Source organism: Populus nigra, chromosome 18, assembly GCF_951802175.1.
Source record: "Populus nigra chromosome 18, ddPopNigr1.1, whole genome shotgun sequence".
In the NCBI taxonomy this organism is placed as follows: domain Eukaryota; kingdom Viridiplantae; phylum Streptophyta; class Magnoliopsida; order Malpighiales; family Salicaceae; genus Populus; species Populus nigra.
This window is the reverse complement of record NC_084869.1, coordinates 4,227,640-4,238,869: the sequence shown is the minus strand read 5'-3', so window position 1 is coordinate 4,238,869 and position 11,230 is coordinate 4,227,640. Positions and strand designations below refer to the sequence as shown.

The following is an 11,230-nucleotide window of genomic DNA, read 5'->3' as shown; positions in this document are numbered from 1 at the left end:
GAAGGTTATTAAGCATGGTTGGTCGTGTATGTTTGATTAAAACTATATTGAATTCACCATCCATATATTATATATCCATCTTTCTTATGCCAAGGGTATAGTTCAAATGATAACTTCCATCCAAAGAATATTTCTATGGATTGGAGTCACTAATGCAAAGAAAATTTATAAGGTGTCATAGAGTATAGTTGTGAGAGAAAAAAGAATAAGAGGCTTACATGTGGAATTTTCAAGGTGAAAACAAAGTTTTCATGTTTAAATGGTTATAGAAACTAGAAGAGGATGGAAAGATTTTATAAATAAGAAGTATCAGCATGTGTATACAAGTGGTTCCTAATTTCCACCCACTATTATTAGATATTTGGAATGGTATATACTCCATCATTAATTATGATAATCTAATTTCAACAACTTTGACAAATAGTTGTCACTATAAAGTGAAAAATAAAAAAAATATTTATTTTTAAATAGATTATTGGTCAATAAATGATGTTCTAAGATCATTATTTTCTCAACTGTATTCTCTCACAACTATCTCAATATAAATAATAAAAGATAAGGGTGAATTTACAAATTGCTTGTATTATGGGAAAATAATTCAAATTAATTTTTTTGTTATTATTATTGCTACAAATGTTATTAGTAATAAAGTGGATTATTTTTTTCCACTCCTTAGGAAAGCTACATATGAAAGAAGCAGGTTGAATATTACACATCATATAACCATTGTTATTACTCGTGTCTTGGGGTGGACTTCTCTATAAAGTGATGGCACTAGATATTTTGACATTTTGCCCTACAAAGACTAATTTGCCCACATCTACTTTAGTTATCTGCGTTCAAGCCACTTGATAAGTTCAAAGACATGTACACATCTCCAGTTCCATTGTAGTGGGTCACACTATATTGACATGATGAGTAAATAAGATATGAATCATAACAACTTGCCTAAATGATCTAAGCTTTTACAGCCATTCCATGCGGATTTTGACCTGTAAATAATCTTCTAAGATTTGCTGAAAATCCCAACGCACATGGTATCTCAAAATAAAGCTGAGTGGATGTGAAATTAGTTAGGTAGATAGATATCGCAGTACAATGATATTCTGAATCATTCAACCCGTGTACTTGTTAACTACACTATTTGCTATGCATTAATTCTGATTTATTTATATTTTTCTTGCAATTATGGGATGGTAATGATCAACTTTTTGTTCTTAAGATAGTAATGGGCAAAAAGACTCGAATCCAAGTGTTGATTCTGAACTCATCTTGTACATGTATATGTAGCTAGGTAGGTCTAAAATGAAGTGCCATTAGGGTTTTCTTCCTCTTATAATTATAACATAAGTACGATTAGGGTTGTTAGGAGGTGAGCATGGCTTGTCGTATCAAATATTGAGCTCGTGAGAGACGGTTACTTGAATAGAGTACAAGAGACAGGCAGTCTATCTACCCTTGTAATTCTTTCAGTGGGCATGGTCCCTTTTCTTCCTATAAATTGAGGCTACTGGTGGTCTAAGATAGGTCATCCCCAAAGCTCTTTCTCTCTCTCACCCCCTCTAGACCATTATACACCTTTCCTTTTAAAGAAACTTTCTTTATGAATATTATAATCTCTTCTTATCAAGTCTATTTTCATCTACTCGGGGGTAAAATCAAATTATAAATATATAAAAAAAGAGTTTCAGAATCCAATAGAATTGGGAGTTGTGTGGAGAGGAGGCACTTGTGACGTTGTTGACAGAAGATAGAGAGCACAGATGATGTTTTGCAGTAGACTCTGCATCTCACTCCTTTGTGCTCTCTATGCTTCTGCCATCACCTTCAGCCCCGACCCCCAGCCCCCCCCCCCCCCCCTCCCTCCTCCTCCTCCTCCTCCTCCTCCTCCTCCTCCTAGTCTTCCTTTATTTCTTTGCTTGGTAGTTTTATTTTGCTTTGTTTCATTGATATTTTCTCTAGTATGTTTGCAGCTAGGAAATCTGCAAGAGTAACGCAAGTGATACAGATCATGGAAAAGGGTTCTCGAGAATGTTCGAAGTATTTTCTCAGGGTAAGCACAATTGCTAGGGACAACTAATTAATAGACCATAAAAGAGGTATTTCTCATTTCTTTCATCCATTTTTTTTTTCTCCTCGTTTTTTCTTTGGTAAAGAAATTTCTTAAATCATCTCCGTCAAAGGAATTAGCTAGTTTAGGCATGTGCACTCAGCTTTTGTGTTTGTTTTAACACTTTGCTGTACAGATGCAAGTCAATGTTATAGTGGACTTTGGTTCATTATGTATTACAAATAATCTCTTGCTGTATAAATCTTTATGACAATTCTATATATAATTTAATTATTTTTAATTTTCATAATGAGTTCTCTGATGTTATAATTAATATGATTCCTAAATTATTGACATATGTTCAATAGCTAGGCACCACGTACTAGCTTTGTGGAAGAAGGGCCATCCAAATTATTGGTGGTTTTCTTTCCTTTTTTTTTCTTTTTTTTGGGATATTATTGTTTTTCGTCAAGGAATGTATAAAAAACCAGAACAAAGGATATTAATTCCTGCGAAAACAGCACAAATTGGGCTGAAGCTTTTTTAAGTGAGTTTGATATAAATTGTTTTGATCTTCAACCTCAAATTTTCTTTCTTGCTTAGAACTTGAATCAGTTTTTTTACTAGAGTTTTCGGCTGGAGGAATCTGATCACTAATCTATATAAGACTCTGACCGGATCCCTTCTTACATGCTATTGATATTACATATTTACACTTAAATCTGTTAAATTAATTCTATTTATCAGGAGTATGAGCAAGCCTAAGAGCATGATTCTAAATAGTTAATATTCTCCATATTGATATAGTTAACTTTATTTTATTTGTGTTTTCTTATTGTACGGCGTATTTTTTTTTTTTATTACTATTAACGTAGGTGTTCGGGTTAATTTGCACGCACCTTGACTAATCCTATGGACCCTGAAGTTAACGACCATGTAATACTCTAATAGCCATAAAATTTATAAGATTCGAACTGAAGACCTCTAGAGAACAAATATAGAACCTGACTAGTTGAGTTACACCCCTCAAGATTTGATATAGCATATTCTTGATAAGGTTTTAGAAGCTAATTTTTAACTTTCAGGTACGCTAGCTAGTATTATAAATTTATAAATTTCTTCATCTCTCAAAAACTTTATTTTATTTTTTATTTTTTTATAAACGGGGAATAATTATCATAAATTGTGGAAGATGTTCAACAATTTAGCTGCGTTAATTATTCAATAAATCAAGTTTGTGTACTTTGGCTTGAATATTTCATTATAGGTTACTGGTTGCAGACCTTCCACTATATTTTCTTTGATTTCTGTTCAATCTTTTGGCAGTTAAATTTACTGATAATGGAAGATGCCTATCCAAGTTCTTATTTTGCAAGCAATATGGAAATTATTCACAAATTTTCTTCATTATTTTCTTAAGAAACCCCCAAGATTATTGAAGAAGAAGAGAAGAATCGAGTGGGGGGGAAGAGACTATTGATTGAGTCTTCACAGTAAGCCGACAATATAGACCGGAAAATGTGTCTTCTTGCTTTCCTTCTGAATGAAAAAAAAAATTATTATTAAGCTCAATTTTCTCATATCTTAATTAAGTGTCGGAATATATAAGAAATACAAGACATGAAATCAAGTGTTAATATATTTTGCTGTCTTTGTGCATTTTAATTAACAAAATGGGTTGTGTGTGTGTGTGTTGTCATTCTGTCCAAACATATGTGTGATCTTCATAGATACACCATGCATGTATCGAATCATCATGCTGTAGGAGCACACAAAAGCTCATAACTAAGTTTTGGTTGCAAGGTTTTATTGTCATTAAATTAAAATAACACAAATCGTTCATATTTCATTCGTCAAGAGTAATGTATAGCTATATATCTATTAAATTGAAATATAATAATAAATAATTGTTATAATGGTTTTCTTATAGCATAGATACCCTATCTTTTAAGTTTTAATATTCCTTATTTTTTTTATATCATAGACATACTTGAGACATGACTCAAGGGTAAACAACTGCTCCTGAAAGCATTATAACCCTATCTTTTAAGTTTTAATATTCCTTATTTTTTTTATATCATAGACATACTTGAGACATGACTCAAGGGTAAACAACTGCTCCTGAAAGCAAAACTAGAGGGAAGAACTCACCAACTCAGAATTTCTAGTTGATTACATATTTATATTTAAATTGAAGAGAAATAAAAATGATATGATTTGAACTAGAAATATCTTTTTTTTTCTAGTTGATTTCATTAAATTATTATCTCATTTTCATTTCATTATATTTTTAATCCGATGAAATGCTCAGATTGCATAATTAGTATGCGCATTGTAATTTTATATTTTTATTGTTTTCTCATGGTAATTTTATTCATTAAATGTTAATGTGCTTTATTCAATCTTGATGAGAAAAATAATTATTAAGAACATTTTCCAGTCATATGCTTTATTGTTCATTCTCCTCTACCCTAGCCATCCATTTCTCATCTATATTAGCCACCCTATCTCTGGAACTGGAACTACCTCTGCACAATATATAGTTTACATTCACAAATCAAGGGGAAAAACAAAAACTGGCAAGTGCTATTTTATCTCCCCAATGGAACTCAATGCTTTGAGAACATGCATGCCTTGAGTTAAATAGGAGAAATCATAATCCTTTTTGTTTTGTATTGAATTACCAGATGAAACTGGAGCTTCTGATTGAGCTTTACTAGCTCCAATGGTTGTTCCACCATTGGCAGGGGTAACTTGTCCCATGTCACAAAAGCTGGAAAAAACAAATGGTAGGAATTTATGCCACCCTCTTCTCTTATACAAATGCAAAAATCAATCACCACCACATAAAACCACATAGAAATTATCTTAGTTAGAATCCTCTCTACTTCAAAATCACAACTCAAGCCTCTATTCTCTTTATTTTCGTGCTCAATCACTTTTAACACCATTAAAACCCATAATTCCTATTGTAATTTGTATACCTAAAACCCCATAAAAACCAATTTTCAATATTTTTTTCTCTTCAAAAGCAATTAATCCTAACCCATCAAAGCACTAAGCTTTCATGATTTTCAAGACCCCACATAGTATCCATTTCACTAGAGGCTAGAATATCCAAGTTCTCTTAAAAAGAATTTTATTATTCACCCTCATAGCCGAAACTCAAAACTTGATTTAGCTAAAAATATATCTAACCCCGTAAAAAAAACAGTTTTTTTTCTTTAATCTCTTTTACATTTCTAAATTATACACAACTTCCATCGAGAATCTAAAGACTAGTACGTGAATCCAAATTTTTTTAAAAAAAACAACAACAACAACAACCTCCTTGCATTCTCCATGTATCCTTAATTAAAAAAAAAACCCAAATGAAAAAGCCATTTCACAAGTTAATCTTGAGGCTAAATAACTAACCTAGATTTGAACAAAGAGAGCTATCTTTCTCTTACCGTTTGATTTACGAGGAAACAAGAAAAATTAAAAAATTAAAAATTAAAGAAAATTAGAAATATAAATAAAGAGTTTAAGCTACACAGATCAAAAGTATATACTAATAATAATAATAATAAACAAAGATGAGAAATGGATTTCAATCCATAATTTTTAATCAACTTATGTTGATTATAATATATACAAAGGTAGTTTGGTTATTTTCTCAGATTTGAAATTTTTTTTACTCAAGACGCATACTGGAATTATTCAAAACTCCATAAAAAAATATAATTTTGACTAAATTATAGAATGCTAGGGGTAAATATTCCAAAATAAAAAAGAAATAGAATATCTAAAAAATCTTTTTTCCTTTTGTGATGATATGATTGAAAATGAATTCCTTCCAAGCATTGCGAGATGGTGCCATCTAATTGAACCAAGGTTACATCTATAAAAGTTTTATTTCATTTTCGCCCATCTAGTTAAATACATCAATTGAATCCGACTCCGACACCCATGCACTCAGAGTAATGTACAAAAAAAAAAGACACCAAAAGGAGATGAAAAGATGCATAAAGAATGAACCCATAGGCAAAGTCTTATCCATTGGATTGAACCCAATTTTGATCCCCTTCAAGCCACAAAAAAAGATCCACATCAGAACAAAAAATGTTCATCAAAAGCTTTCACCCACAATGTACCACGATAAAACTATAGAGAGAAAATATCATCTCAAACCGGCATCTTACCATCAATCGCCGCAAATATTCCTCACAGGTCAAATTGACCAAAATCGGCAGCATAGAAAATCAAGCACAAGCCTTTCTTTACATCCTTTCTTCGGCACTACTGAAATAGAGAATCCACCATATTTTTCATGACTCAGTTATGACACTTCCATCAATCCATATTTCTCAACTAAATCCATACATATTCAAGTACATTATCACTTTATCCATAATGGTAGCTAATTTCTCAGCCAATCTACTAAGTTGATTACTACACTTAGTGTGTGTGTATGTTACATTTGTGTGCGCGTCCTTGATTCCTTAAGTCTTTGTTGTTATGACTCTAATCAAGCTATCAAAATATTGAATCTCTTGGCCTTTATTTTCTCTAATAAATTAATAAAATTAATTACAAAGTTGTTTATAGATATATGAAAGTTATAAGTTTACAATGCTTTTATTTGTTGAGTTATATTAAATAGTAATATAAAATTATTTATATTTTACCTAATAGCTTTAAATTTTAAGTTGAAATTACCCTTTTGACATCATTTCTTATAAAATATTTTATAAAAATCGATGACATAAAATATTATGTTCCCAATTTTTATTTAAACTTAGTTAATTTCTTGAAAAATATTTTTATGTAAAATATTTTGTGGAGCTGAAAATATTTCGAACACAATAATTCAATCATGTTATGATTCAAAAGTCTCAATCATATCACCCTACCACCACTTCGTTACCACGTCGACCTCCAACGTTATTTTTACTTGCTTTTAGGGCTTGTTTGAAATTGTTGTGCTTTAGTTGTTGTGTTGTGACGTTCGGTGTTGTGTTGTGAAGCAGAAGTAGTGTTTGGTAATTAATTGCTAGGTTGTGCTTCCAAACGTATTAAAAAAAAAATAGTACTGGCCAATAAGGAAAGGCCATACGTCCTTACAATGGGGTGAGTTTCTAATAAGTCCTTAAATCTTTAATTGTATCAATTTAATCCCTAAATACAGCATTTGTCTCCGGTATTTTTTTTCTTCTCCAAACTAACAGAATTGCATACTTTTTCTTTTTTTTAGCTTTGTTGTGTTTCTTTTTCTTTTAATGTTTTGACATGAAACAAATATTTCCATTAAATCACTTTCATTGTATTAGCAGGGCCACGGGATGCTAATAATGGAGGTGCTAATTGTCAATTGATGCTGCTCAAGGTAATTAATTAGCCGTTGATGGAAGTGGTTGAAGCTGCCGATAAAAATTGAAGGTTATATATAGTGGCTGGGACAAATGTTGGCAGTGATTGATCAACCATGGAGGTCTACAATTAGGAATGAATTTTCATAAAGAAAATTTCAATAAATGAAGACTTTTTTATATATAAAAAAAAAAGGAAGAAAAACTGGCAAATAATTAATGGGTAACTTTTACTTATAAGAAGAAAATGATTGTACAAATTTGTATATTTTTAAATTTTTAAAAATTAAAATCAAGAAATAATATTCAATGTTATAAACAGAGTCGTTTCTTACAATATTTCTTTTGTGTTTAACATATTTTCAAATTTTTTAAAACATAAGCATAATCCGGTTTATTTGAAATGTTTTATTAAAAAATATATATATATTTTTTGGCTTTAAAATTCTCAATAATCAGTTGTCCGTCGGTTTATCATATTCATAAATCAAACAAATTTTAATAGCATGTTTAAAATAACATCATATGTACATAAACTTAAATTAAATTTCACTTATAATTTCGATTTAATTAATAATTTATTATAATTCTTATACTTTTGTTTTTTAATTTTTCAAAACTATTTAAAGAACTCAGTATCTGGTGTTTATATATATATATATACGGAACTTGTGTTGATGAGCATTAAAAAAGAAAAGTATACCATTTTTACTCTAGGGTTTTTGTTTCCCCCCGACAATTCCTTGGGCTTCTCGGAGCATGGATGGGGCCGCCTGTAATGTCATTTCGTCAACTAAAGAGGCAGTCATATCTCATTGGCTAAGATAAAGAGCGACGTTATCTTCGTAAGGAAATTATACCAAAGGGGAAAGATTCCCCTAAGATGGAAGAACTTTCTTCCAATTTCTCCTGTCACAGAGAGAGAGGGGTGTTGGGTATACGACCAAAGTCTCACATTGGCTAGAAATGGGGAGGATCATGGGTATATAAGGATGGATAAATATCTCCATTGGTATGAGGCCTTTTGGGTATAGCCCAAGAGCAAATCTATGAGGGCTTAGGCCCAAAGTGGACAATATCATACCAATGTGGAGATAAGTGGTGTCCATAGTCCTTACAAGTGGTATCAGAGCCAGGCCCTCGGAATTAGCCATGATGGATGAATCCTCGGAATGCCGAACAGAAGGTGGTGGGCCCCCAATCACGATGTGCTCCATGGAGCAGCTCTATTGGATAGGCGGTGTGCTCCCTTCATGGACGTGTCCTGATCCCAACACGGTGAAGAGGAGTTGGCCTGGAAAGAGCAAACTCTCAAGTCAGGTAGTGCTCTCTGGATGCTTCATGGACGTGTCCTGACCCCAACACGGTGAAGTAGAGAATGAAGAATCCTGGTTGGCTGAGAGTGGACGGATGAATGATCGGTTTGAGGGGAGGCTCGGTGGTCCTTTGTTCGAGGGGAGGATTGTTGGGTATACGACCAAAGTCCCACATTGGCTAGAAATGGGGAGGATCATGGGTATATAAGGATGGATAAATATCTCCATTGGTATGAGGCCTTTTGGGTATAGCCCAAGAGCAAATCCATGAGGGCTTAGGCCCAAAGTGGACAATATCATACCAATGTGGAGATAAGTGGTGTCCATAGTCCTTACAAGGGGGGGGAGTCCAAACTTTTCTCACTCAGAACCTTTCATCTAAAGGTGGCTGCTGTAGTGTGATATGAAAGATGAGAGGATAAGACAAATCAAGTGCCCACCAATGTCGTATCACTTTGTACCGTTGCTTACATCTCTACCTTTACGTGGTTAGGAAAAAAAGAGGTTTATATGATCAAATATGTCGAACTCTTTTTTACTTTTTTTTTCTTTGAACCCAACTTGAACTCTTTTTGGTACAAAAGCATTTGATTATTGTATTTGTAAACAAATTATCAAAAAGAAGTCACTTGGGTAGTACAAATTGAATCAAAATCATAACCATAATTATAACTAGATTTTAATTTTGTTAATTTGCAAAGAGTTTATGCAGCGTAGTATATATTAGCATAGTTATTAAATTCGGTTTAGAGGGTTAACCCGGGATCAGATCGACCTGGTAGCTAGATTGGTCCGGGTAAAATAAAAGAACGGGATGAGAAAAAATCGGGTTGACCCGCAACTCGAGTAATCCGGTACAATCCAGTTGATATCTTTTTTTTTCAAATGTATTTTGTCTTAATTGACATTAATTTGTTCTTGAAATCTTACAGTTTTGTGGACATAATATTTTAGAGTCAACAAGCATTATTTTTTATAGACTGGCGGGCAGTAGCGAGCAAGATCGATGTATGAATTTAATTATAACTCATTGTCCTCATGAACTGCTATCTAGACCTCTATTTGGAGCAATAATATATAAACACAAATATTTCTATTGACAAGTACTTGCAAATTATCAATTATCATTATTTTTCACTTTGGTTGAAATACTACACCATTAAACAGTTTTATTGATGGATTAATTCCGTCGGTGTAAGACACATAATTTGTCGATAAAATTTTTACCGACGGCATCACCAATGGAATATTGATCATTGGTAATTCCCCGTTCCGCGTTAACTTTGTCGGAAATAAAAAAAACAAACACTGACAGCGAAGTGCGCCAAAAAAAGTTTCCCGCGAGAACTTTACCGACGGAATATATTCGTTTGTATTTTCAACGTTAATCACCGACGGAATGGTCGTCAGTGATTGTGGCATGGACGGTAAATATTTTAAAACTATCTATAAACTATCGACGGATATAGTCCATCGGTAATAGCGATGGTAAACACCGACGGAATATATCTGTCAATGATAGTGGCAGGGGTGGTAATGTTTTTGCAACTATCGGTAAAATACCGACGGCCTGGTTCCGTTTGTAAGGTCGTTGGTATTTATTTAAAATATTTTTTAAAAATTATTTATTAATAGTAAAAAAAACTAATTAACTAAATAAATAGCCAAATAAAATTGTATTAAACATTAAAAATATAAAAATAATGTTAAATAATATTCATTACAAATTTAATGTGTTTCAAAAACAAAATTAAACTAGAATAACGGCGGAGCTGAAGGAGGAGGAGGCTAGTTGTTCCCAGGACCGTACAGCCAAGAAAGAGCTGCACATATTCATCACACATCCTTGATTTCATCTCCATGACCATTTGACGGAGTTGGTCATAATCCGTCGAGAGTCGTTCATATTGTTGTTTCAAGGCCACGAACTCCTTAGACTGGGTGCTCGATATTGATGAAGAGCTCCAAACAGTTGAGACACTACGAGCTGACCGTAAATTTTCGGCTATAGTGTTGGAGAGCCCATAGACCGATAAAAATTGGGTCCACCAGACGATCCTATCTCCATCCACAAATCCGGATCAAAATCCGGATAAGTCGAAGGATCGTCCCTATATCTCTCCCTCAACCGGCTATTATAGGTCTCTTGAAATTTTTTAAAATAAATTATCATATTCAAGTCAAGAAAATAATAACTTATAAAATAAAATGATTGAACAAACATACCACGGAGTGTTAAGCATGGTTGTCCACGAACTAATGCACCCCTTTTTAGCGGTGTTGACTCCACATGTGCGTCTTTACAAACAACTCCATTGGGCTCGGCTCACATCTAAGAGAGATAGCCTATAAGGAAAAAAAAGGTTGCAAGTTAAATATATTTATAAGCAACAACATATTAATTAACGATATATTTCATTTAAATTAATCTTATCATCCGCTTCGCATGTGCACTGAAAGGGACGGAGCCGCCGGTGTGCGTGGTCATCGAACCATGAATTTGCCGGTTCCAA

The 11,230-nt window shown here is 33.0% G+C and overlaps 1 long non-coding RNA gene across 1 annotated transcript; it reads left to right on the top strand.

The window, feature by feature from the left end:
- The first annotated feature begins 1,860 nt into the window (after positions 1-1,860).
- Positions 1,861-3,709, top strand: LOC133678499 (uncharacterized). The gene is made up of 2 exons (XR_009835976.1): positions 1,861-2,099; positions 3,377-3,709. It is a non-coding gene; the product is annotated as an uncharacterized LOC133678499 (long non-coding RNA).
- The last annotated feature ends 7,521 nt before the right edge of the window (positions 3,710-11,230 follow it).